This window comes from Convolutriloba macropyga, chromosome 3, assembly GCF_964194025.1.
Source record: "Convolutriloba macropyga chromosome 3, txConMacr16.3, whole genome shotgun sequence".
Taxonomy (NCBI): Eukaryota; Metazoa; Xenacoelomorpha; order Acoela; family Convolutidae; genus Convolutriloba; species Convolutriloba macropyga.
Window position 1 is genome coordinate 15,088,744 of NC_134470.1, and position 24,306 is coordinate 15,113,049.

General features: G+C 34.1%; 2 protein-coding genes across 14 annotated transcripts in view; one reads left to right on the top strand and one right to left on the bottom strand.

Annotated features, from left to right (window-relative positions):
• LOC142335983 (uncharacterized) overlaps nucleotides 1–24,306 on the bottom strand; it is a 174,243-nt gene that overhangs the window by 46,242 nt on the left and 103,695 nt on the right. The window lies entirely within an intron of this gene.
• LOC142335804 (uncharacterized) overlaps nucleotides 1–24,306 on the top strand; it is a 51,260-nt gene that overhangs the window by 18,844 nt on the left and 8,110 nt on the right. The gene's annotated exons all lie outside the window — the stretch shown is intronic.

The window sequence follows — 24,306 nt, forward strand, 5'->3', positions numbered from 1 at the left end:
TTAAATAAGGATTACCTGTTAAATTTCATTAACTCCTATAAAAATTTACAGTATGCCTTTAATAATGAGGTGCAAGCCATATATGTGGTAGAGACATGCATTTACGTGAAAATTTCCATTTAACCAGGGTGATTACGTATTACTATGAGCAGTAATAAGTTATTAAAAATTATATGTAAGAACTGGCCTTCCCTCCGTCTTGTCTTAACACCCCTATTTGGAGCATTTACGTTTTTGTCTGTTTTTTAAAGTACGTATAATGATTGGTGTCAGGTGAAAGTTTATCAAAAGATTGTGTGGCTCACTCCTTTTAATGTGATAGCTGTATCTGGTTGGCTCTTCAATTCAATAATTTCTCTTTTAGTGAGTCTCTCGTTTGTAAAAGAAAATCCACAGCCAAATTGACGCTATCAGTGCATAACAGAAAGTAGCAACAATATGGCGCACGCAAATATCCCCAGCTCCCACCCCCCACCCCCCCCCCCCCAAAATGTGAAATATGCAAGAGATCGGAGCACAGTTGCATTTATTGTCGGGACCAATAGGCTCCCCTTTTCAAATGGGTAGTTACCAAAGAAATGATGGATGACATATGGATTGATAATGATATCAGTAGTATACTAAAATGCACGTATTGTCACGGGGGGGGGACGTCCCCCCCCGTGACAAATCGTGCATAACGTTTTGTCACGGGTGGGGACGTCCCCACCCGTGACAAATCGTGCGGTACAATTTTGAGGTCGAAAAATTGTGTCTCTCAATTTTGCCGCGGGACAAAAACTTGTAAAAGTTTTCTCGATTTGTGCCGGGGACAAAAACTTGTAAAACTTTCTCAAATATGTGGGGGACAAAAACTTGAACTCAATTTTGTGCTGTGAGAAAAACTTGTGAAATTTTTGCCGAATTTGTTCGGTGGGCAAAAACTCACGATTTTTCCAGCTATTTTGTGCGGGGAATAAAAACTTGTTAAAATTGCACAGTTTTCTGGAATTATTGAAAAACTTGTGAAAATTTTGCAATTTTTGGGGGTCCCTTAAGTTGGTTTTAAAATTTAAAAATTCTTAAACCCTTTTTTAGTCAAAAAGACTATTCATGGGTTTTCAAAAGACAGAAAATTTACTAACCTTTTCATTATTTCAATCTCTTGATAAGTTTTATGTAATATAACTACATTTAAACCAAAATGGAGTCAAATTTTGGTGGTTTTGATCCAACATCTGGTTTTGATCCAACATCTGGTTTTAATTTCATAGTTTTATTGCCCATATGTTATCCCAGATTGGGGAGTGTGGGCAGATTAGAAAACCAAAAAAATTTAAGTGCCAGGGCTCCAAATTGAGAATTATTGTGTCTGATAAGAAATTTGCAGCGTCCAAGGTGAAAAAAAATGCAACTTTGCAGAAAATGAGAAGAAATATACGTATGAAATGGACAAAACAAATGCTCGAAACTATATGAAATGTTCCAGAAAAGTACTGAAAAAGTGTTTGAAAATGTGTGGTAAAGCAATTCATATACCACAATTGTATGACGGGAGAGTTAAAAATCGAGAAAAAAATAGTGTATTTTTAAAGTTAAGATTGTTGTTTTTGAACAATTTTATGCAAAATACTTCCTCAAAAAGCAATTCCATTATGCAGAAACTTTTTTGCATTGTAAATGACAACAAGTGCAGTCCGGTAAATTGTGTAAATTAAGTTGTTTGAGAGACAATGCAAATGTGATCACGTAATATAGTGTAAAACTTGGAGAAAACTATAAAAATGACAAAATTTTAACGGGAAAAACTGATGTCCGACTGAACCTTACTGCGTAACTTAGGCAAAATGATAGAAAGAGCAGTCTATTTCCCTTAAATACTTAAGAAAACTAAATTCTATTTTTTTGTGAATGATATTCTAATTTTTTCTTTACATTAATAAACAGTTTTCCTGTTCTGTTTTTGTTCTCCAAAAATCTTCATAGCACTAACAATAACTTCATAGCACTAACAATACAGCTAAAGCTGTATGTCTACAGTCTTTATCAATTTTTATCTAATCTGCACTTGTTTTTTCCGACCTGTGATTGGTTGAAAGCTGACTGAAGATTAATTTTAGACTGGTGCATATGACAAAATATGTTTTTGATTTTTGTTTGTTTTGCAAGTTTTGGTCTAGGCTTTTGTGATTGGTTGGCCGAGTTTTAGGAATTATTATGTCTACTACATGTGCCAACATATGTCTTTCATTTCCATAAGCAATTCACTGTGGTCGTCTCAGCTTCTCTGATTGGTCAGTCGGGTTTAGGCTTTATTACTGTCTTGCACATGTTTGAACACGTATTGTTTTATTATCAAAGACAAGGTGTGGTCTATTTTATTACCATAAGCAATTCAGTGTGGTCGTCTCCGCTTCTCTGATTGGTCAGTCGAGTTTAAGTTTTATCACCTTCTTGCACGTGTTTGAACACGTGTTGTTTTATTATCAAAGACAAGGTGTGGTCTCTTTTATTACCATAAGCAATTCAGTGTGGTGGTCTCCGCTTCACTGATTGGTCAGTCGAGTTTAGCCTTTATTATCGTCTTGCACATGTTTGAACACGTATTGTTTTATTATCAAAGACACGTTGTGGTCACAAGTTTGAGTTTGTATTCAAAAAGAAAGTAGTATGTCGTCGTCTCAAGATTACTTTGATTTTTTTCACGATAGAGCGCGTTCTGAAAAACGATATGTAGTTGCCTGTGCGAAAACATATGATAATACTGGAACTTATATATCGCTGAAAATTTTCAAAAAAGAGAACGGAGACAACGAATTTCGTTTCAACCAAAAACTCACTCTCTCTTTGCAGGAATTGGAGCAAGTGGGAGAAAATATAGATGCTATTAGAAGAATAGCTCTCTCAGAATTTGCGAACGAGCAGAGCAGCTCTGGCAAAAGGAAGTTACAGCCTTGTTCCAGTTTAGAAACAAATGCTGAAAATTGTAGCTGCAGATTCAAAAAATCAAAAAAGCCTCAGAGAGTGATAAAGAGAATTAATTGGCAAATGAAAATGGTTGAAGCAATGTGTGAGCGTACACCTGAATATATTCGACAATTCCAAAAACTTTTTCGATATTTTATTTGCAATAGTGAGCCTCAATTTGATTCTAATCTTACAAAAAACTTCGCATAGAGCCAGCACAAAAATGAAGATCATTGCAAAATACAACAATTTCATTACCATGTCATTGCTGCTGCTGATCAATTACCACAGTCCTTCAAGGATACTTCTTCTAAACCATATACAATACCATGTCTCTTCACTTGTTTTCAATTGCTCATTCGGGGGTCTTCTCACATAGTGCATTATGGCGAAGTGATGGAAAAACTTCAAGAGGCAGTCAGTTACAACGATCAGCACAATCTAGCTGTTTCAGTTTCTAAGAAAAAATTACCAAATTTAAACATGCTAAGGACACAGGATGTTCAAACACAAACTGACTTTTTACCTACTTGCACTATTGATAGATTTTCTAGTATTTATAATGGTGGTATGTATGGTGAGCTTTCCAAAATACTTGATATATTAAATAGTGGCTATGGTTGTTTGCATGTTGATAATAGTTTGATTTTGATAAATTTTAATATGGAATCGAAATCTTTTAATTAACAATTGTCTTGTTCTCTTGTCGTTGAAGAAAGAATTGAGCATAAAAATTTAATTCAAAAATGTTAGAGCATATGGTTAGCAAAACGTAGCAAATCATTATCTTTCAAATTCAACATCAAAGGATATTCATAACCAAACATCACATGTGCAATATAAATGCAAAAAGTCCACAAAGTTTTGAGTTTTGATTTTGAACTGGCTTAAGTTTGAGTATTTGAGTTACTTCATTGTAAAATTTTAACAGTCGGCAATACAATAAATGGTAGTTTTGTATCAGGATTCCAAGCAGATCTGCCAAATAAACTTTGTTTATGTGAAACAAAAGAACCATCCAATGACTTCCTGCATGTTGCGACGGTGAAGCATTGACTATGATGAATCTTTCTCTGGTTAACTTTGGGAAATTGTCCGCGGCAAAAACTCCATAAAAATAATGCTTCAAATGAATACATTTTCCCAACAAATAGCGTATTTCATCACTAACCATCTGTCGGGTAGGTGATAATCGAGTTTTTTGTCACCTTTCGTTCCGAATTAACATAGAATGTTGAGCTTCTTTCACCAAGAAATAGAATTTCTACGTTGGCTGCCAATGCTCCGTCAAATGTAAGTTGAACTGAAATTGAGCAATTTGTAAGATCTGGATGAATGAAATCATGAGAAGCCTCTTGCGTTGATGTTAAATCAAAAGCTAGAATAAAGTGATTGGGATAACTGTCCAGAGTTATGCCATGCCCACCTTTGTCAAGAATATCTAGGGCTTCTAGAGTATTGAAATAAATGCGGTGGATGAAAGTTGTTGAGACAGGAGTTCCAACAATAGGTTGACCATTTCGATAAACAACAATTTGGCTCAAGTTGAATTTCTGGTAGTGAAAAGGATTTTCGCGATTAGTTCCGAGGTATGCTTGATTTGTTGCCATTGCAATTACTATACGCCGTACAGGTTCTTTCGAGAAAATATCCTCATGGCTCCAACTTCTTATTCCAGTTGTAGCTAAAAAAGTTCGCGGCAATACTTCTGTATAGCGATACACGGCAGGTGTTTTTAGTAGAGTTTTCTCAATTGCCGACAAAACATGATCCGCTTTTGTCATTTTTCTAACGTAGAGATTAGCTTAATTTTCTTGACTTTGTAATGTTTGTTTGACTCTGAAATTACAGCAAAATCATTTGTAGACCTTCTAAATGAAATTCGCAGAGTAACACCACTAAGTAAGTGTTTATCACAAGTTAAAATATCACTCGCCGGCTTTCCAATAAAATAGTTTTCCTAGGAATTAGCAACAAGAGTTTTTCTGGCCGCTACGTCGTCCGCGCGACCGTCGGCGCCATCAATTTTAGCTGGCTCATCCTCGTAATAATATCCCTGACAAACTAGCCATGTGTTTTTTGCAATTTTTCCTGAAGAAAATTCCGTTTCAATGAATGCTTTGTGAGCATAATTTCCGTTTGTATTGGAAATTTAAACACCGTTAGCAGATACAGTGCATTCTGAAAAAAAAGAATGTAATGCGTTGTTGCTAAAGTATGGCGCGACTGTATTTGTAGCATCAGTTCCTGTTCTTAAACCGCCGTCATTGTTTCGGGAGATTTTACATTTAATTTCGAGGAGAAGTTATTGTAAATCTATGAAATGGTTTCTATCGCCCAAAACTTCAAACTCAAGCATTGAACCGTCCGGTGAATATGATGGTCCGACTTTTTGAGTAAAAGCATTGTCAAAAGTAATAAGCAGAGGCTGTTTTTCAAACAAATCGAGTGTGGTGTGTGTTGCCTCTGCGGGCAGTAAATTAGTAATCATTTTAAACTTTAGAAAAAAAAAATTGACCGACTTCTCGTCAAGGGCTTCTTCTTACGAATGCCTTGTTTTGGGTTTTCACCGTTGGTTTTTAATTTACGTATTATTTTTGATCCGCCCACTTGTTTTCTCACAGTTTTTTGCACAGTCGATTTTAATGCTTGTTTTGGAGACTTTTTCTTTGTAACAACCTCCACCAGCTCAGTAGCTGCTTGAACAATTAATTAACGTCCAATATTTTTGGCTACAGACCAAAGAAACTTTCTTGCAATCGGTAATACCGCTCTGCCAATACCTGCTGCTAAAGCCCCAAAACTGCTTCCTCGTTGACGATAGTGTCCTGAAAAGTATGGTGACACCGATTGCTGTTGATAGTAGGCTTCCATTTAGTCGAATTTTTTAAAATTTAAAGTCAAAATAACTTTTCCTTTTCCAGCGAATGGAACTAATTCTCCAGTTTCTGTCCGCAATTGAATTTCAATTGACTGAAAATTTTTGGATAATAACTTTTTGTATTCCAGGTTGCTGAAGACAATTCTGTGCATTGGCTCTATTTCGCAGGGGCTACCGTTTTTCAGGCGTTGGTAGTATCACCTACGTATTGATACTCAATTATGTTAACGTAAATAAAAATCAGTTGCTTCCCTGCAGACAAATCAAAAGGATAATCGCCAACAAAAGTATTTTCTTCATCATCAGCCATTGTCAGATTTTCAAAAGTGTCCAACATCTTGTATCCAATAACATAAACATCTTGATAACCAGACCCATCATGAATACCGTTGAAACCTAGTATGCTTGGAATTTCGTTATCTGGAAAAGTAATTCCTTCGTTTTTTACCAAAAAAGAGGAATAAAACTCCGTTGATTTTGTTAAATTGAAAGTCAAAATGAGGCAATCCAGTATCTGTTTTTAAGGATCTCAAAAGATGGTCACGGTTTTCATAGGAACCAGTTCCAATAATAGCTGGTTCTCCACCGTATGATCTGGAGACAGCATCAAATGGAATACTTTTCTCATAAAATTTACGGCCTTCAGAAGAAAATATCTTTAAATCACTTTTGTTCACTTGATTTTTTTTGCCGGGAAGGTAATTTCACTTAGTGCAACTCGCCAATCCCCCTCCAAATTAATTTTGTCATTGAAATAATTTTTGAATGAGGACAAGGTGTTTTGAGGAAAAATATTCATAGAGGCTGATGAAACTAAGTGTACCGTGAATTCATTCATGTTTTGTTATTTCACTACTGTTGTCTCTAACTTTGACCAACTCTAATTCATAAAATTTTCCCTTGACCGGCTCCTGGGATGCGTCAATGAGACTATAAGTAGGAGGATTTGTTGTAGCTGTATCCTAAATCTCAAAAACTTCGTTGGTAAACGTTTGCTTGGATCCTTTTCTAAAAGGAACATCCGCTTTTGATATTCGCACAAAGTCCCCAACGTAAAACTTTGGTCGGCGAACCAGATTTGCTGAATCATTAAAAATTAATGATACCAAGTAAGGAACGTCTTTCTTTGTCACTTTATTCGGCGCCAATTTCGTTACTCTGTTGACTCTAGAGTTAATGGTTTGTACAAAGCTCTGCAATTGATTAATATACGAGTATGTCCATTTGTCCTCTAAATACTTGTATATCAAATTCTTGAGCGATCGTATATTTCTTTCCGCAAATGCTGATTTTTTCTCGCTGAAAGTTTTATAAACTTCGATTTCATTTTTCTGACATAGATTGCTGAAAGAGCCCTTAAATTCTGTACCAGCATCTACCAACACTTTTTTAGGTCGCTTGTTCCTTATCATTTTCTTAAACGCATCTGCTGTTGTTGTGGCGTACTTTGATTTTAAGGGTTCGACTCGTAGATAACGTGAGAGTCAGTCCACCGCAACCAATAAATATTTTACATCTTTGTTCTCTTTTGCTAATTTATCCACATGAGCCAAGTCTAGCGAACAAATTTCGTTTACATCGTAGGCAATACCTTCAGTGTTGGAAATTTTTTTCTATATTTTTTCTGCTTTGTATGGGAATTTTTGCCCTCCAGGAACAATTTTATTTTACTTGGTTTCAAGTTTGTGATTCTTTGTAGTTTTTTAGGCTTCCATATGCTGCGGGACCTTTAAATATACCTATATTTAAACTCAAGCAATGTTTTCTCATTCGTCAAAAGACTCCCCGTTCTTGTCCTCTTGCTGAGTTCTGTCTTCCTTCGAAGTTTCGAAACCACTTCCGGCGTCTGAGGATTCTTCTGTAAGCAATTGACTGGTTTCTTTGTGATTGATTCCTTTTGGCGAAATAGTTTCTCTTTTCTTTTTTGGTTTGGCAGTTCTTTGAGTTCTTTTCCGGATCACAATTATAGCATTTTTGTTGATCACCAAGTCCTCTTTTATGTTTAAAATCTCAAGAGTCTTAAAATAATCTGGATTACTTAGTTTTTTAGTTGGTTGATGCAAATCATAGTGAAAAATAGGGAAATTTATTCCTGTTGCTGTTCCGTCAACAATGAAATTTTCATTTTCGTCTATAACAACTTTTGTGTCTCTTCAATGAGGCTAACTATTTTCTCCGTCCTGGTGAATTTCGCTGGCGCTAAAACGTTAAGATTTTGAAGAATTTTGTCTGCTTTCACTTTTGACAACTCAGTGGGATCAATTGTTTCCCTTGTATCTAAAATTTCCTGGTACTCTTTATTAGTGTTTTCATTTGGTCGGATACGGTTCAAAAACGAAAATTGAGCACCTCTATGCTGAACTCTGGGATCATTTGGAATTTGTGAGGAATATGGTTGCTCTTTCATATATTGATTTTTGGGAATCAAAATAAACTCTTCAGCAGTTGACATGGTTTAACTCAAATGGATGAAACAAAATTTTATATTGAGTTGAATCAATTCGAAACCGGTTTTTGTTAGAAAAAGCGCTCGTCGTTTATCCATTGATGACTTTTTCTTGAGAACACTTTCAAATATGTGTCTGTATTTTTCTAAGTCTCTTACTTTCACTCTAACATGACCCAGCAAGAAATTGTGAAGGCATTCACATAGAACCAGTATAACATCACTATTACAATTACGCAGGTATTTCCTTAACTTTTTTGGTTGCAAATGCACTATTTGCTTCAGTATAGATAATTTTTTCTCTTTCATTGTTTAGAGGGGTTGTTTCTGCTTTATCAGATGGAAGGTAGAACACTGTAGGACCTGGCTCGGTGATATTTGAACAGTATCGTAAACAATCCGATGTTTTTGGATCAAGATTGATAAGCAAATGCCCAAATGGTTCTTTCGTTGCCAATTGATAGCAATGTTTTAAAAATTTAACAAGATTTAACTGCTTGCCTAAAAATTCGACTTGTTGAATATCGCGGACTGATTTGAACAGAATGATGTGTGATGTGTTCAAGTCTATTGTACGAGACCACTTGCTCTGCTGATAAAGATTGTGCTTTATGTAAATAACATTAATCTTTTTGTGACGCCCTGCAGTGGCCAGCTTAACAAATTCTTTGTCGTTATAAATTTCTTTGCACGAGTCGTCGATTATCAAAAGACAGTTTTCAAGGTTATTCAAAAATTCTAAATTGGCATACTTTTTGAAAATAACTCCAAATTTCTGCTCCAATTTGACGTATATTTGTTGCATTTCTCGGTATAAAAATATAATGTGGTTAAATTTTGGGTAAAATGAGTTTCCACTCAACATTTTGAAAATTAATTCTGTTTTGCCACAACCTGAGGGCCCTACAACGGCCATGAAGACTCTATCTTGCGTAGATATAATTTTATTCATAGTCTTGGATTTGGTAAAATGTATCCAACTAAACTTGACAATATCGATATCCAAACTGAGGTTTCTTCACAATTTGGTTTTAACACGGTTAACTTCACAATACAAAGTGATATTAGTAGTAAAATAACATTCATTTGCACAAAAAATACAACTTCCGAGCGTGGCAAAGTTGTTTGGTTACAAAATTTTCAAGAGGATTTGCTGCTACTTTCTTTTTCAAAAAAATTTCCCTCTACAACAGCGTCAATTTGATCGACTGTTACTCCCTCCATCTCAACAAAAAATAAAAACTTGTGAAAAAGTATCAATAGGGTATCAGATTACATAAAACAACTCATAGCAATTAAACTCAGTTAGAAAGTCTTTCATATGAACCATGAAGCACTCAGAGAGTCTCTCAGTTTTGTTATAATGAACAATTTTGTGCACTCTTTCTTCTTTCACCAAGAGTTGAATCTCTTTTGGCAGTGAAGGATCGTTTTTGTCAATTTCCTCACCAACCGGGTGCTTCGACATCAGTAAGAGTTTCGGAGGACAGACTCTGGTTTGATTTTTTGTTATTCTGCTTTCTCCACTGAAAAAAAGGTTCAATATAATACACTAAATGAGTGAATGAGCGAATTTCGTCCTCAGTCAGCAACAATTTAACTTTTCTCTGCAAAAACTGTTTTCCGGTTTATATGGTTTGGTCTTTGGAAATTGAAAGACTCAGATTCCCGTCCCCCGTAATCAGGGCACAAATTGTTGAACTCGGTGACAACGGTGCCTCCACTTTCGTCAATTCCTCTCTCATTGGTTAACCAGTTGAAATAGAAAATGGCTTTTTCTTTTGCACAATGTTTGTTGAAAATGTTTTTGCCCTTTGAATGATTTTGACAATTTTGTGTAAAATAGTTCACAGATATCGAAGGACACTCAAGGGAATTCAGATCAATAACAGGACATTCAAGCAATTCTGACAAAAACTTAACTTTTTCCGGTCCCTGAGCGTAGAATATTGCACCAGGATTCCGCAAGCGAACGCTTTGAATTATTTGTGTTAGATAAATATAGGGATAATTTCCTATGTCCCATTCAATACCGTGCAAATTTCTACTCAACCAACTGAAAGATTGCTTTTGTTGAGCTGTTAACTCACTATAACTTGTTGGTGGTAAAAATGACACGCAATCAAGGTAGTCTTCAGTACAAATTCCAAACTCTATAACAATAATTTTTTCTTTTCTGTGACGAAATCCTTCATGGTCTAACACAACCGTTTTGCTGCTCAGCATTCCAATAAGTGAAAAATTGACGGATAAAAAATCTTTATATATAAGCAAAATAATATTCCCGACAAATGCCCACTAAAACAGTTGCTGCTTTTCCACGGAAGCATATAAAAATAACCAGGTCCTGGGTTATATATTTCGTATATGAAACCTCCTGCGTCGTGTAAAACAGCGTGCAAACTTAAAATTTTTGATACTTTTAGATACTTGTCAAAAGATGAATTGTCGATGCCAATTAGACCTCCATATGGACGCAACTGTAGAGCAATATCATGATCAAAGCAGTCCAACTCACTAAAATATTCACTTGCTGCCAGGAATAAGTTTAATCTTACTGATTTTTCAGGATAAGATGTAGAAATGGATAAGTATTTGTCGTGAATGTTTTCCAAACGGTTTCTACAAAGAACTGGTTGATCAAAACGCATGCCAAGTCTTTTTTTCTTACTTACCAAACTGCAACTCAACAAAGTTTTTAATGCTTTTCGCTGAATAGTCTAAAACATTTTTTATTAACAATCTCTAAACAAAGAGTGAATAAGATTTTGTCATTCTAATAATAGCGAGAGACTAACTTATCGGGTTTTGAATTTTATAGTTTTTTAAACACTAAGAACCAATAACCGCAATGCTGACTGCATGTTGTTTTTGTTTGTCCATGAATTCTCCAATTGGTTACGATAAGACATAGAACAACGCATTCGTATACTGTGTAGTCCCTCTCCTTGCGCCTTACTAGAACTAAGGTTAAATTTCAAAATTTTGCTGTATTTTGATTGGCTAAGATAAAAAACCAAATATATCCAACTATTATGCTCTACGTGACAAGTATAGTTATTGCTGTTTTCTGATTGGCTAAGATAAAAACCAAATATATAAAACTATTATGCTCTACGTGACAAGTATGTTTTTGAGCTATTCTTAGAAGCAACACGCCTAAACATGTAGCAAAAACAATTGAACACAAATAATCATTTTCCTTCAATTCTTGCATACTGTTTGGTTGCTCACAAAATCCAAATCTTTGCTCTACAACAAACTGAAAATTGTTTGCAAACTTTTTTCACAGTCTTTCCTCATTTCTTTTTGTCTTTCTCCACTATTGATAACAATCTAATTATTCTCGAAACAAGATTGATACAAAATTCTTAAGTCTTAGAACAAATTGTTTTATCTTTTGATTGTATAGAAAAGCTGACCAAAAAATTTCACGACCTGACAAATTACCACAACAAATCATTAATTGCAGCATTGTCTTCAAAGTTTGAACATGTCTCCGGTGGCAATTATTCTGAAAGAGGAGGCCAATCCCGATTTGAGAACAATAGCATATGAAACTTACAAAAAAGAGAAAGTCGATATTGTTAAACAAGAGTTGCGGGACAACGAGTGGATTACAATTAACCACATGGCGCTACCAATTGAAATTTTTGACTACATCCAATCATTCAGATTTGAAAAGGCGCTGATGAAAGGAGCACAGTACACAATCGATCATGTTACCGGCTACGTAAGAGAATTTGTTTTCAATCCAGAGACTATTGATGAAAATGTTAGGAAAATCCTTTACGACTATGATATCAAAGAGATTCCTCTATATGAAAATCAGGAGGGCTATTGGAGGGACCTGGAAATTATTGAAAGTTTCTGGCGGATTCCAAAAAGCCCCGAAAGCCCAGATATTACAAGTCGGTCAAATTTTCCTCTACCAGACTCAACGCCAACTCCCTCAACTCCCAATGTAGCGGAAGTTTCCATAATTGCCAGCAGCAGTCTCGAGACGCCACCAGTGAGCCTTTGCTCTGCTCCAAAGAAACGAAAGCTTGATATCAACTTCTAATACTCATTTAAAGACATTGCTTCTTTTGTTTCTGAGATCTTCTAGTGTGAAAACTATTTTGTTAGTATTGTTTGTTCCGTGTTATATAGCCTAATATTTCTTTCTATTTTTTGTCTCAACGCACATTGTTCCACTTGAAATTGAATTTTTGCTTCCACTCCACTTTTATCTCATACACAGTAAACAGTATACACATTCTATTAAACATGCGATATCGTGATAGAAATCAAAGTAATCTTGAGACGACAACATACTACTTTTTTTTTAATACAAACTCAAACTTGTGACCACACCGTGTCTTTGATAATAAAACAATACGTGTTCAAACATGTGCAAGACGATAATAAAGGCTAAACTCGACTGACCAATCAGAGAAGCGGAGACGACCACACTGAATTGCTTATGGTAATAAAAGAGACCACACCTTGTCTTTGATAATAAAACAATACGTGTTCAAACATGTGCAAGACAGTAATAAAACCTAAACCCGACTGACCAATCAGAGAAGCTGAGACGACCACACTGAATTGCTTATGGAAATGAAAGACATATGTTGGCACATGTAGTAGACATAATAATTCCTAAAACTCGGCCAACCAATCACAAAAGCCTAGACCAAAACTTGCAAAACAAACAAAAATCAAAAACATATTTTGTCATATGCACCAGTCTAAAATTAATCTTCAGTCAGCTTTCAACCAATCACAGGTCGGAAAAAACAGGTGCAGATTAGACAAAAATTGATAAACACTGTAGACATACAGCTTTAGTTAAGTTATTGTTAGTGCTATGAAGATTTTTGGAGAACAAAAACAGAACAGGAAAACTGTTTATTAATGTAAAGAAAAAATTAGAATATCATTCACAAAAAATAGAAGTTAGTTTTCTTAAGTATTTAAGGGAAATAGACTGCTCATTCTATCATTTTGCCTAAGTTACGCAGTAAGGTTCAGTCGGACATCAGTTTTTCCTGTTAAAATTTTGTCATTTTTATAGTTATCCCCAAGTTTTACACTATATTACGTGATCACATTTGCATTGTCCCTCAAACACCTTGTTTTACACAATTTACCGGTCTTCACTTGTTGTCATTTACAACGCAAAACAGTTTGTGCATAATGGAATCGCTTTTTGAGGAAGTATTTTGCATAAAATTGTTCAAAAACAACAATTTTTACTCTAAAAATACACTATTTTTTTCTCGATTATTAACTTTCCCGTCATACAATTGTGGTATATGAATTGCTTTACCGCACATTTTCAAACACTTTTTCAGTACTTTTTTGAAACATTTCATATAGTTTTGAGCATTTGTTTTGTTTATTTCATACGTATATTTCTTCTCATTTTCTGCAAAGTTGCATTCTTTTCACCTTGGACGCTGCAAATTTCTTATCAGACACAATAATTCTCAATTTGGAGCCCTGGCAATTAAATTTTGTTGGTTTTCTAATCTGCCCACACTCCCTACTCTGGGATAACATATGGGCAATAAAACTATCAAATTAAAACCAGATGCTGGATCAAAACCAGATGTTGGATCAAAACCACCAAAATTTGATTTAAAATTTTGGTTTAAATGTAGTTATATTACATAAAACTTATCAAGAGATTGAAATAATGAAAAGGTTAGTAATTTTTCTGTCTTTTGAAAACCCATGAATAGTCTTTTTGACTAAAAAAGGGTTTAAGAATTTTTAAATTTTAAAACCAACTTAAGGGACCCCCAAAAATTGCAAAATTTTCACAAGTTTTTCAAAAATTCCAGAAAACTGTGAAATTTTAACAAGTTTTTATTCCCGGCACAAAATAGCTGGAAAAATCGTAAATTTTTGCCCACGTAACAAATTCGGCAAAAATTCCACAAGTTTTTCTCACAGCACAAAATTGACAAAAATTTTACAAGTTTTTGTCCCCCACAAATTTGAGAAAATTTTACAAGTTTTTGTCCCCGGCACAAATCGAGAAAAATTTTACAAGTTTTTGTCACCCGGCAAAATTGAGAGACAAAATTTTTCGACCTCAAAAGTGTACCGCACGATTTGTCACGGGGGGGACGTCCCCACCCTTGACAAAACGTTATGCACGATTTGTCACGGGGGGACGTCCCCCCCGTGACAATACGTGCATTTTAGTATACTACTGATATCAGCCAAACAAACATTTTCAACTGAACCATTCTAAAAAACTGCCAAAATAATTGAAGAGAATGCAAACAAAAGAAGAACAACAAAAAGACGAACCGTCGGCTGTTTTTCATCAGTAAATTTTGTCCAATCGATATCTTCCAATTGTTAAATGAAAACTAAGGCAACCACTTTTCTTTGAAACAATTTTTTTTCGTAAAAAACACCTTATATTCATTTCAGTATTGTTAATTTGTATTAAACTCATCAAAATCAAACACTCATTAACTGAAAATTTTTTACAATAAATTCAATTACAAAAAATTAGCGGTCGATGAAACATAGGACCGCTTTGCTCGAAAATATTTTTACTTGATTAATAGATAGTATAGAGTTCATAACACATCTGATCATTCTGGAAAAAATTCTTCCTGCTAAAGTTTGTTTCATCTCTTTTGTTACGTCAAGACAATTTAAAACGAATGCTTTTTATAAGCAAAAAATAGGTTTTTTGTTAATGTAAGGTAACGTTACCCTAAAAAAAACATTTTTATTAATGCACAAGTGGTTCTCATTGTTATTTCATTTGGAGTGACTGTTTTTTAGTCTCAAAAACAATGTTTGAACAATAAAAATAATAATAATAATGATACAAATAATAATATTAATCATAATAATAATAAAAAAAATAATAATAACAAAAATAATAATAATAGTAATAATAATAAATTGTTTCAAGAATTCAGAAGAAAAAATCTTATGTATTTTTACATCGAGACAAAATCAATATCACCCTGGGAGATCACTATTAAGCCATGAAGGCTAGTTTTCAAGTGTCTCAAGCGGAAGAGAAATGACGATGGTAGTTGCTGTCAGAAAAAGGAAAGTTATCGCTGTTAATAAAAATACAGAACTAATTGGTTATTATTAAACTTAAATAGTAATTCACAATTGTCTATGATGTTATTATCAAGGATATTATGGCAGAAATATATAACTTGAAATTTTGATTTCGTACGAATGCTATTTCAAAAAATTGGAAAAGATACTAGTAAGCAGTTTATCATCTGCCTGATTGGAAAATTTTCATATTTGTTTTTGAGCAGACAAAATTTCCGTGATCAAGTTCAACTATTCATAATTTTAGGAAACTCATCTACGGAAATTAGGTTTTCTAGACATAAAGCTGCTGCTTATTTTTGTTGCTGTTTTCAAATTTTTGTTCCATAGGTGTGTAGCTCTGATATATTCTAAATGAATAATTTTCTCCTGGTTGATGTTATGGGTTCATATTTATTTCAAAGGTCAAGATTCTAGCAATTCTGTTTATAATCAGGTTCAGTGGTTTCAGAAATTTGTATTTTGCACAACCATATAGTAGAACTCCATACAGAGCACTTGACTGCACATATGTTTTATAAACTGTTACAAGCTTCCTTGTGCTTGATCATTTCTTCAAATGGTAGAATAAGGAGCTCAACGTTGTTACTTTTTTTCCCACTGACTCATTTTGTTGGAAACTAAGGTCTTTATCAAGTAGGACGCCAATATACTTAATTAGTGCAACATTGTATATTTCCTTGTTGTCAGTCTTTAGAGTGTTTAGGTGATGGTTATTTTTCTTTTCGTAAAACCTAACTGTTTTTTGTTTTATCAGCATTCAAAGTGAGGCGGTTTTTTTTAGCCAAAATGCAGATCTTTCTAGAGCCTCTTGATGACCATCACTTTTGGTTTTCAGGTCATTTTTGATGTAAATCACAGAATCGTCTGCTTACAAAACTGTGTCAGTTCTTGTTGTAGAAAAATCAATATCATTTATATAGATAACAATTAACAAAGGTCCCCACACTGAGCCCCGGGTTACGCCAAATCTGATATCCTGTGTTATTGACTTTTTTACACCAATTTGAGTAGATTGCACTCTATCGCTGAGATAGGATTTTATTAATTCTAGGACAAGCCCACCTAATTCGCAATTCGAACCTTTTTTAACTAAAATTTGGCGGTCAACAGTGTCAAAGGCCTTTCAAAGGTCAAAGAAATTTTACGTAGTTCTACAAGTGCATCAATTGTGCTTCTTTCGTCTCTGAAGCCGAACTGATTTTTGATTAAGACATTTCCTTTGGTCACGAAAGAAACAAATCGGCTCTAAAATATTTTCTCGAAGACTTTTCTAATTGCAGGTAAGATAAATATTGGCCGGTTATTGGCTCAGTTTTATCACCATCATTGAAGGCTGGAATTGTTTTCGCTATTTTCAAGAATTCGGGATAGTAGCCTAACTCCATGCATTTGTTTAAATTGTTGCATATCAAAGGTCCTACTGAGGTAGCAAGCCTTTTTTTATCATTTCAGATGTTGTTGATTTACAGAGAAACATGCTAAGTACAGATTTTTTTGTTGTGCTTGTTATTAAGACAATGCCAAAATTCCAATTACTCTCCTATTTAAGAAAAAAAAATTATTAAAAATTTCAAATTTGATCCCAAAGGGACGGTTGTGTTCATTTTGGTTAACCGACAGCTTTCTTACGACTTCAAAAACATTTCTATTACCACTGCTGGCTTTTTTTTGTATTTCTTTTTTAATAAATTTGTCTTATTTTTTGTTCTTTTCAAACTTGACTAGTTTTGATCGTTCATAATTTTGCTTCTGTCAGATTTTTCTTTGAGGTACAATTGTCTGAAATGATTTTTCTCAGAGGCAGCATTTTAAACTTCATTGTCAATCCAATTTTTTGTTTGTCGATTGAAAATTCTTTAGTGGCAGCACTTGATCTAAACCTGTATTCCAGAATTCCTGCAACTTTTTTGGAAGAAAATTGCAGTTTGTACTCTTCAATCCGTCAGCTAAAACTTTTCAGCGTAGGACTCAACATTTGTTCCTAATTTTTCAAAGATTCCTTGATTTTTCAGTTTTGAGCATACGCGATAACTGCAGGGTTCTTTACCTATATCCCTTGTGTTTGTTTTCGGCATCTGTAATTCAATGCAATAGTGATCACCCACATCATTTTTTGACATTTTGTGGGAAACCGAAATTTAAGAAATACAGATCAAGTAATGTTTGTGTTGTTGTTGTCTCCCGAGTGGCAGTACTAGGTCGCACAGGTGATAGTCCATTTGCTAGCAAGATGGATGTTAGCTGGTTGAATTTTATTCCTTTATGAAAAAAATTTACATTGAAGTCACCACAGAGCATATGTTTCACATCTTGTTTCATATAAATTTCTGCTAAAAAGTTTCCCAATGTTTGAAAAGTTTTCTCATTAGGGCAACTCGGAGGATGTAAATGCAGCTTATAATCGCTTCGCATTCTCTCTGGTTGATAAATATAGAGTAGTTTGGAGAGATTTTTTTCTCGATGTTTCCAGATTTCCAGGGAATTTCGCCTTAGCATTTTACATAAAAACCGACCCCGCCACCTCTTTTCATCCTGTCCGCGCTTATTATGGTATTATAATTTGGAAAGCTAAAGAAATTTTTTCTATCAGTACTACTTAAATATGTTTCCTTTATGCATAAAACTATGGTTCTTGTTCGTCGCTACCAAATATTTTAAGTTCATCATTGTCTTTGGACTAAGATCTAATATTTTGTATTAAAACAGTTTTCAACTCTGTTTTTTTTAACGTTATTCATTTTTTTAGCTACGAAAAAAAATTTATTAAAGCGCAGCAAAGCATAGCTAGTTTTTTCCAAATAGTTTTTTTATACTAGTGTTTTTACTACTTGCGCATTGATGAAATAAGCAAACCCTAAAAAAGTTTTAAAACTTAAAAATATATAAAAAAGAAAAAGAATATTTTTGAAAAAAGGTCGATTCAGTAGCAAAAAAACAGAATTTTAAGTTACAACTTTGCGGAAATCACAGAATTGCTGTTTGAAGTGTCTTCAAGGTAACCATCTAACGTCAAAAGCAAAATGCGTAAAACACAGTTTGCTATTGACTACTTGCGAAAATCAAGTTTTTTTCTCTTCTGCATTATTGAGTTCCTAGCCAATTCATCAACTGAATCTGGTTCTAAAGCATCAAAGTTCTCAATAGAATAGAAAATAAGCATAGAAAGAATTTTTCTCATTATCATGAGTTAAAGAGGTTCTTTGTCTTCTTTCTTTCTTTTTCAGAACTATCTTGTTTTGCTTCTTATGTCCAGGGAGATAAAAATTCTCTGGACTATCGTTATTTGGTTGTGGGTTTTTGTGGTTCTTCTTGATAGCATTTACATTGCTAAGCTCATCAATCTAATTGAATTTTTGTACGTCTTTTTTTGTTCACCTCTGTCCTTCAACACGGACACAGTACAATTGTTAGTGCTTAAAATTAGTTTTTGTTTGACCGCTAGATTCGGCTGTGATTTTAAACTCTACTTAAGGCAGTGATTCGTTCAAAAAACTTGTTACCGTTGATATGATTTTTCATTTCTCGAAGCACTCTATTCTTTTTAAAAATTTCCAACTTGCCATCAAAAAAAATGAATTGTCATATGAACGTCGGAAGTTGGCACTGGATTCCACTATTAGGTAGAAAATGACAGGCTTTTATGCTATCTCTCGGTAACTTTCTTCCCAACAAGTTTTCAAAATTTTTTACTTATCGTTTTTAGGTAACATCTTCGCTGGTGCGGGCGTTAAAAGGGGAATTTACCACAAGCACACTACCTTTTCGGGTGTACAATTGATTGTGCTCGTAATATATTGTTTAAATTTTTCTGGTTTCCGCTAAATTTTTGCATCTCAATGTCTTGCCCTTTACTTTTTCTCTAAGAGCTTGAATCTTCTTGTATAGTGTTTCAATTGTTTGTGGTGGTTTGTGGTTACTCACGACCTCTGATGTCACATTGGATTCTGGGTACTCTTTGTCCTCCATTGTAGCCGTGATTCAAAATCCATTGAGGAAGCAGTGCTTTTTTAGAAAATAGTTCATAAGATTAAAGGCATCAACGCTGTATTTGTTTTTTGATTGGCTGAGATTTTTTTATCATTTCGGATGTTGTTTTTTTACAGAGAAAAAGAGCATAGTACAGATTCTTTAGTTGTGCTTATTATTAAAACACCGTCGAAATTCCAATTTATCTCCTATTTAAGAAAAAAAATTATTAAAAATTTCAAATTTGATCCCAAAGGGACGGTTGTGTTCATTTTGGTTAACCGACAGCTTTCTTACGACTTCAAAAACATTTCTATTACCACTGCTGCGCTTTCTTTTGTATTTCTTTTTAAATAAAATTGTCTCATTTTTGTTCTTTTCAAACTTTTGACTAGTATCGATCGTTCATAGTTTTGCTTCTGTCAGATTTTTCTTTGAGGTACAATTGTCTTAAATGATTTCTCTTGGAGGCAGCATTTTTAACTTCATTGTCAATCCAATTTTTTTGTTTGTCGACTGAAAATTTGAGCATACGCAATAACTGCAGGGTTCTTTACCTATATCCCTTGCATTTCTTTCCGGCATCTGCAATTCATTGCAAAAGTGAGCACTCACATCATTTTTTGACATTTTCTAGGAAACCGAAATTTGTGAAATACATATCAAGTAATGTTTGTGTTGTTTTTGTCTACCGAGTGGCAGTATTAGGTCCCACAGGTGTTAGTCCATTGGCTTGCAAGATGGATGTTAGCTGGTTGACTTTTTTCCTTTATGAAAAAAATTTACATTGAAGTCACCACAGAGTATATGTTTCACAACAATTTCTGCTAAAAAGTTTCCAAATGTTTGAAAAATTTTCTCATTAGAGCAACTCGGGGGGATGTAAAAGCAGCTTATAATCATTTAGAATTTTCTATGGCTGATAAGCATAGAGATAGCCTGGAGCGATTTTTTCTCCAGATTTGCAGATTTCCAGGGAATTTCGCTCTAGATTTTTACATAAATACTGACCCCGTCACCTCATTTTATCCTGTCCGCGCTTATTATAGTATTACAATTTGGAAAGCTAAACAAATTTTTTCTATCAGTTCTATTTAACCATGCTTCCGTTATGCATAAAACTAATGGTTCTTGTTCGTTGCTGCCAAATATTTTAAGTTCATCATTGTCTTTGGACTAAGATCTAATATTTTATATTAAAACAGTTTTCAACTCCGTTTTTTTAACGTTAATCATTTTCTTTCAGCTACAAAAAAAGTTTTATTGAAGCGCAACAAAGCATACCCAGTTTTTTCCAAGTAGTTTTTTTTATACAATAATTTTAGTACTTGTGCATTGATAAAATAAGCAAACATTAAAAAAATTTTTTAAAACTTAAAAAAATAAAAAAGAAAAAAAACATATTTGAAAAAAAATCGATTCAGTAGCAAAAAAACAGAACTTTAGGTTACAATTCTGCGGAAATCACAGAAATGCTCTTTGTAGTGTCCTTCAGGATAACCATCTAACGTCAAAAGCAAAATGCGTAAAACACAAATTGCTATTGACTACTTGCAAAAATCACGAGGAAGATGATGATACTGTTTAAGTTTTTCTCTTCCGCTTTAATGAGCTCATAGCCAATTCATCAACTGTATTGCATCCAAATTATCAACAGAATAGAAAATAAGAATTGAAAGATTTCTTTTCTTTATCATGAGTTAAAGCGTTTCTTTGTCTTCTTTCTTTCTTTTTCAGAACGATCTTGTTTTGCTTCTTATATCCAGGGAGATAAAAATCCTCTGGACTATCGTTATTTGGTCGTGGATGTTTGTGGTTCTTCTTGATAACATTTACATTGTTAAGCTCATCAATCTCATTGATTTTTTTGTACGTCAGTTTTTGTTCGCTCTGTCCTTCAACACAGACACAGTACAATTGTTAGCGCTTAAAATCATTTTTTGTTTGACCACTTCGGCTGTGATTTGTGACTCTACTTAAAGCAGTGATTCGTTCAAAAATATGTTGTTACCGTTGATATGATTTTTTCATTTTCCGAAGCACTCTTTTCTTTTTAAATATTTCCAACTTGCCATCAAAATAACTGATTTGTCATATGAACGTCGGAAGTTGGCACTGGATTCCACTATTAGGTAGAAAATAACGGGCTTTTATGCTATCTCACGGTAACTTCCTTCCCAGCAAGTTTTCAAAAAGTTATTACGTATCATCTCTAGGTAACATCTTCGCTGGTGCGGGCATTATTTCGGGAATTTACCACAACTTGCCATGCGGGCATTAATTCGGGAATTTACCACAACTTGCCATCAAAATAACTGAATTGTCATATGAACGTCGGAAGTTGGCACTGGATTCCACTATTAGGTAGAAAATAACGGGCTTTTATGCTATCTCACGGTAACTTCCTTCCCAGCAAGTTTTCAAAAAGTTTTTACGTATCATCTATAGGTAACATCTTCGCTGGTGCGGGCATTAATTCGGGAATTTACCACAAGCACATTATCTTTTCGGGTGTACGTTTGTTTGTGCTCGAAATCTATCGTTTAAGTTTTTCTGGTTTGCGCTAAATTTTTGCATCTCAATGTCTTGCCCTTTACTTTTTCTCTAAGAGCTTGAGTCTTCTTGTATAGTGTTTCAGTTGTTTGTGGTGGTTTGTGGTTGCTCACGACCTCTGATGTCACATTGGATTCTGGGTACTCTTTGTCCTCCATTGTAGCCGTGACTTAAAATCAAATCTAAAAATATCTTGACATTATAATTTATACTTGAATAATGAGTTTTAATCAAGGTGCTTATTTATTGTTTAGAAAAAAAGACTTTTGCTGCTCTAACGTGTTTCCTTTGGAACATTTATACGCTCAAGGACAGTCAATTGTTTTCACAAGACTTTGATCTCTACTACTTTGATGTTTATTGACCGACCTTAATCTCAATTTTGCTAGCTGAAGATTGCATTCTTGCAAGGCCGCTGCAGACAATTTACAATTCGAGTGATTTGGTTAACCTTTTTGTGTCTTCGGATGGTTTTGCCATTGGCATCAGCACAAAATTCTTGCTGTATTATAGGTTATGCTTGCCATAGAAAGCTCTACTAAATTTTTAGTGCAGGCAAACCAAATTGTTATTGAACTCGTCATAACAATCAGAGGGTAAAATTTTTTCCGTTTAACAAGAATCCTGCAGCTGTGCAGAATTGTAAAAGCTTAACAAAAATTGCACTATGAATTTGAGAAGAAATTGACTTGGAATTGTCATTTTTTTGAGTTTTTGTATGATTTTGGTCTTTGTTGTGATTGTCCCTCTAGTTCCTTGATGGAAGAAAGGTTTCTGGCAAAGATCAAATGTGGAGATTATTTTTTTTAAAAAATCTTTTACTTTGAAAAAAACTTTCTACTCCCTTTTAATTTTCTGAATGCTTTCTATTCTGATCAGTAACCGAAATATGTATCTGAGAATAATGAGAATAACTTATGCTACTGGTAGAAAAAGTAGGAAAAAGTTTCCATTTTTGTGACTAAACAGGAGGGAGTTTGTTTTCTATCGTCAGTTTTTAGAATACAATCATTTATTTTTATGATGTAATCTGAATCTTAGATTGCATGTATTTCATTGAACGTCAAAACATGGTCCTCAGTTTCCATAGTCTGTTGTATCACATTAATAATTTTTTCCAAAACAAAGGTAAGATTAGCGTGGTTTTTGTAACGGTTTTTTTCCAATAATTGATAACTTTTATGAGTTGATGCATGATCCACGAAAATATATTTGGGCATCCGCAACGGATTGTATTGTTACTTGCATTTTTGATTCTCAACAACGTTTCATTAGAAAAGTTGCAAGCAGTGTTTTTACCGCTCTATTTCTTTTTCTCAGATGTGGAATCAACAATCCAACAAGGAAATCATTTAAAAAATGTTGCGAAACCAGGATTGGAAAAAACCAAAACTCAAGTTGGATCACTTGTTTCATCCCTCCTCCACCCAGAAACTATGAAAAGATAATGAGGGCTTATCAGAATTGAGTATTTTCAGAGTATACGTTTTCCCATAATCCCAACAACAACGTTGATATCCCGGGTTGCTCATTATACACAATTCTTAGTAGTCATACTAGGTCATATATGATTCTTAGTATTCCTAAAGGTCATATATGAGTCGTATGATTTCTTAGTAGTCATACAAGGATCATATATGATTTCCTAGAAATCATACAGGGATCAAACAAAAAACTCAAAGCCTAAAAACTGTATATCTTTCATTTTCTTTTGATGTTGAAAAAATTTCCCGGAAATCATACAAGGTCATATACGACACATAAAACATTGATTGGTTCCACAAATTCCCGTATATTGTAGTCAGAGGACATAATAAATTATTATATCGCATTTGCATTCCACATTTGATTCTTTGTGTGGGCGAAAAAAATAACTTTCCAACTTAAATATATTCAGAAAACGAATTTGAGGTTATCTGCTAAAATTGTTGCAAATATTTTTTTATAAATGAGCATTTATAGGTAAAAACTGGCTTCAGAGAATATCAGAAATTTATTTATTTATTTGTACTTACTGTTTAATTGCGTGCCCAACTTTGCATATGATATTGTACGTTTGGGTCTATTGGCGGATCACAAAGTGATGCCGAGGAATCACATAAGTGAGTCCTTGCCGAATGAAATTTTTAAAAGACATAAATGTTTTTAAAATCTATGAAAAATAGATGTATGATTCTTGGTATTCATATTAGGATCATATATGATTTCTTTGTATTCATACAAGGTCCATATACGATTTCCTAGTAGTCATATATGATTTCCTAGTAGTCATACAAGGATCGTACTAGGAAATACAATATGATTTGTATGATACCATATACGATCCTTTTATGACTACTAAGAAGTGGTGACCCGGGATAATACTATTTTTTGTCAAGTTTTGGATTTTGATTGTATATTAAGAGTACATGCCTGTTTCGGT